We start from the raw sequence: 5,326 nt of genomic DNA on the forward strand, positions 1-5,326 counted from the left end.
ATTCACACCGACTGCTTAGACTTCAGCCTGACTTGAAGGAGAAACATCTCAAAATCCCTCAGGATTGTCAGGCTTTTCTATCATCCCTGCAGGTGAGCTTACCCGGTTGTTAAGGAAACTCAACTCTGTTGTTTCTGAGCTAGTCGTGAGAAATACGTTTTCTACCAAGTTCAGCCCTGAGGCCTCCTGCAAGCCATTCAGAGCAGATGCTCTGACCACTTAAACTGGCTCCCCTTCATGCGGAGGAGCAGCTGCTTTACTCTGATCCCACAGGAACATCAGAGCTTCTCAACTCCTACACATGAGCCCAGACCCCCTGCTGAGGGGCAGCCTGTTAATCTGAGTGAATCTCAAGTTCAACTTTTTGGAAACTCGGTTAACACAAAGTTTCTAATGACAATGCCAAGGCAACTTGCACCACACCAACTATAAGCCTCTCTACTGGCTTTCTGTGTGCAGATTTGATACCGAGGATCTCGTTTCGTTGTACCAAATCTTTCGAATTTATTTTGGGAATTAAAACTATGAAGAGATGAGATTCTCTTTTTCTGGAGCATGTACAACAACCTTCTAAAAGAACCAAAGACTGCTTTAAAAAGCAAACTTAAGATCTATTTTTTAAGTTTGCACATGAAGAAAACCAGTTTTAGCAGTTTTACTTGGATTTAGTCTGTTGAGGAACATTTGGCTTTTTATTATTAAGTTTAGTCTATTCCAACAGAATTTTAATCGTTTTGTGGAATAAAGTATTCTCTGATATTTTCAAGTGTTTATCCCCAGTGTTTCCCATTAAATGACCTTTAATAGGCCATGTTATTCTTGCACCATTAGTACCCATTTTGAAATTCACAACATATCTTTTTTTTTTTTTTGCTGTGGTCATTCCTCATGTAAGTACTGACATAAGTATTACTATTTACTAGTATTTCCTAAGTGTTAAACTAGGACAAAACTTTGTATTTGTTTTTACTGGAAATGCTGTTTTTTATGGAGCTTTTACAGGTTTTGTTGACTGCTTTATTTTTTTGCTTTTCTTTCATTTTTTTCTTGTTTTACTTTGGACTCTTGGTGCCACCCTCAGTCTTTCAGAAAAGAGTAGTTCAAATAAGTAAGAAAACCTGAATCAAATAAAATGAACACTACTCAAGACTGTGAGACTGTTACTATCAACATTTATAGATGTTTGCAAACCCAGGTTACAACAGGGCCATGGACAGTTTTCACATTCTTGGAATGGAGGAGCCATTTTACCAACTCTGTTATTATTGAGCTACATTACGGTGGAAATGTGCAGTAAAAGCTGCTGGACTACAATAAAAGTTGATGATTGGGAGCTTTTTTTTTGGACAACACAAGTCAAAATCCAGAATCCTCTGACTTACAGAGAAATCAGCAGAAAAGGGAACACATTAAACAGAGAGACAACAAATACATTCACCGGTGGCGGCTACCCAGACTGAATATTTACTTTGGATCCAGTATTACTTTGAATATGCAAGTTCAGCCCTGAACTGCATCTTCTCTTCAAAAGAGGACATTTTGGACAATCAGTCCCAGGTTTGTTAACTATGTCAACTGAGACACTCCTCTGCCTCCTATAAAAGTGAAGATGGATTAATGCACAGCATTCTGGGATAAATAGTTTTTATACTAACTAAAGTTGGAAAACAAAATATGAGCTGTTGTTCCGTTTCAGTTATCAAAGAGCTCAGAGCAAAAAGGTTTCATATGTGGGAGGCTGCAGTCAAATGTTTGCTTGTTTTATTTTCAGTCTTTCTCTACCAGCACACCGTAGGTCTCTTCGAATATCAAAGCAACCGAAATCAGAGCCTTCAGCTATCAGGTTACTGTCTTGTGGAAACGTCTCCCAGTTTAGGTTCAGCAAAGTGAGCTCACCCCATCTCCACCTTTAATATCGAGTTAAAAACTTGACTTTATGAAACTTTTCCTTTTGCTACGAGCTGGCTCCGCTTACCCTGATGCATTTTCTATTTCACTGCTGTAGACTGATGTAGCTTCTGGGGCACATCCAATGACGCACCAAGCAACTTCCTTTTACCCTCTGGTGCCCCTCTCTCTTTATGCATTTGTAAGCCATTATAGCAAGCCACTACTTTGTTTTTCCTATCCACCGTTTTGCTTCTCTTTCCCTGCAGATATCTGGCCACAGAAAAAATATTTTCTGATCCACAGTTATTGGCCAACAGCAAACACACAGCGATTGTTTGTTTGTTTGCTTATGGTGTTTCTTACAGAACGTTTCTTTTTGTCTCTCACTGTTCTATCCCCGCTAACTGATTGAGGCAGATGGCTATTCTCACCAAGTCTGGTACTGTCAAATCTTTCCTCTGCCAAACTGTCACCAAGTCAATTTACTTGGATTATATATGTACTTTTTGTTCATCTTCCGTCATGTAGAATATTTTTGCTACGTGAAAAGCTAAAATATTCGACATACTCTACACCGGGAGTACTGACGTCTAGTCCTCAAGGACAAGAGTACTGCAGCTTTTTTGTTTTCACTGTCCTGCTGATAGTCTGTTTAATGATCAGCTAACAGACAGCAATAATCTGTTTATTTGAATGTAGGACAGATGAAGCAAGACATTATCCATCAGGATGGATGGATGCATGAAGCTGTCCTGCATGCACGTTATCGCCAGTTGCAAATTGTGACAATGAAACAATTGATACTGCAGAATATACAGAAAAAAGTAAAGGTGTTTCTAACTTGTTTCTTACAATCTGTCCATGTATACCGCACCTGAACTGAGTGAGATAGGAGATAATATAAAAGTAGGCTTTTGAAGAAATCCACTGACGTGTGAAGTGAAAGAAGGGAAACCAGTAAACTAGCTACATGATACACTTACATTAAGTTTTAGCTTAGCCCGTAGCTTAGCCATCAATTATTTTGGAAAAATTGAGCAAACAGAAAATGTCCAAGATAATAAAATACACAGATTATCCTACTTGCATAGACTGCAACTTACCAGTCTTATATACGCACACTCTCATAAAACCACAAAACTATCTACGAACACAACGTCTGCTGATCTGCACTGCTTCTTGAACAGCATTTTGAACAAAATATTACTCACAAAACGGTCGCGCCCCCTTGCGGCCAAGCTAAGAACTACAATACAGCCTTCAGAACATTTTATTAGTGCGAATGCCTACAGCATTCACACTATTGAGTTCCACTTTTCTGGTTGCTATTGTTTGTGCTATGTTCACCATTCAACTTTTATGCTATTCAGCTTGCTCTCCTAATGCCGGCTATATCTCTTGGTATTCATAACCTTCATGCTTTTTATTATATTCAGCTTTTTATAAATTTTTCACCCCATGGAGGGAAACCGCTCTATCCTGTGGCAGAATTGAGAATTACAATATAAAATGTCCATTGTGTTTCAGGACCCAACACATCCACTGTGAAACGCATTTTATATTGTAATTCTCAATTCTGTCATGGAGGAAACAATGCAGTGGCCATTTTGAAGTTGGGCAGTTTAACAGTTTTTTGCTGTTTAACACCTGGGAATAATTTGAGCTTTTCACATTGATTTTTTTCGTACTGCATGTAGCATGTTGGTCACCATGCTAAATGATGCCTCCAAACAAATGTTGATATTTCAGGAACCATAAAAGGTATGGATTTCATTCACCCACTGTTTTTATCGGAAGGAATAGGGGAACGTTTCTGTCCTTTTCAAATGTTAAGTTTTACATTAGTTTTTATTTTTTATTTTTACATGGAATATACTTTAACCCAGCATGCTAGAGGTTGCCTAGATACTAGTATTTTAGCTAGTTTTAGCTTTTTAGCTAATTTTGGCTTTTACCTGAGTTTTTCACACTGCATGGACTATTTCTTACCTTTCTGCAAGTCTTGAGCAGTTGGCTTCAAACGCTTTTGCCATTTTCACCAAAAGCATTCAGCATTGAGCATTCACACTTGCATCTTCATTGGAAATGCACACTATCTAGTTTAGCTTAATACCAAAACAATAAAATATTGTTCGGCTTAGACTGAACACTAGTTATCTCTCGTCATTGCTCAGTCATTTAATCCTCTTTGCCTTGCTAGCTTCTGAGCGATAACAAAGCGGGTCGTGATGAAGCAATCTCTGTTTATTAGTATGTTAATCTGCCTAATTAATGTGACTCTTGGGTAAACAGCTACATGCAGTCACGAAGTCTCTTGTGCTCGAGTGACTTCACACACAGTTACAGAAGTGAAATTCTGCATTTGTGGACAGAGGCGCAGTAACATGGAATGAGATTTGAAATGTGTTTAAGTTTCTTTCATGAATGTTTTGTAAAAGTCATTATATAAAGACTAGAAACACACAAAGTTATGCACTTGTGGTTTATTAACGACAGGCCTGGCTGGTAGGAAATTAAAAATACAATCTGTCCTTAGATCAGTGACTGCCTCTTACCCAACTGCTAAAAGCTAATGCTCAGGACAACACTCATCAGTGTCAAAGGCTTCATTGTGGGAGAAATACTCAGCTATTTCTACGATCACTGAGGTGTTTAAATCAGACTAAGGGTTTTAAAAAGGAGTAGGTGTTGGATATCCAGACGCAGTGAACTAATTAGAGGAGGCCCGAGTAAGGACTATTAATCCTACTATACACTGAATTAACATACATTTCAGTTTCAACAGGAAGAGGAGGAGTTTCACTGTGTGAAAATGTGATGGCATGTTATGAAGAGGGGACATTAATAAGGAAAGGACCTCAGTTTAAATGTTTCTCACCATTTTTTAGGCTGATGACCTTCAACTGTTCTTCTCCTTTAAATCCACTAAGTTTTATAAACTGTCCTATTTAACCAACCAGTGGATGCTCTTCAAAATATTTACAACTAAATGAAGGTGGAACAAGATGTAATTTTTTCTTTCAAAACAGATTTATTAAGACATGATCTGCCTTAACCTTTTTATGTCCCAAGTAAAATATGGCAATAAAATGTAGCTGCTGTCCAACAGGGTGGAAAAGGGTACAAATTCCCATCGCAGATCATATACATATTTATAAGAGTAAGGGCTATTGTTAAAGTTTTTGTTTATCGGTGCGTGGAGTAGATGTATAGAATGGATTGAATGATGAGTTCAAAAAAGTAGAAATGTAAACCAGCTTAAAAAACAGATTAAAAAAGGAGCTTATTGTAAAATGTTCTATAAGATGACTGTTTTAAAGTCTGTAAATACTATTGATGATATAAATACTTTTTAAATAATGGGACATCTTTAAATGTCATGTAAAATGGAAACAAGTTGTCTCGTTTTGATGTTTTGACAGTTAATTGATTATAA

The sequence above is a fragment of the Poecilia reticulata genome, linkage group LG1, assembly GCF_000633615.1.
Source record: "Poecilia reticulata strain Guanapo linkage group LG1, Guppy_female_1.0+MT, whole genome shotgun sequence".
Lineage (NCBI taxonomy): Eukaryota > Metazoa > Chordata > Actinopteri > Cyprinodontiformes > Poeciliidae > Poecilia > Poecilia reticulata.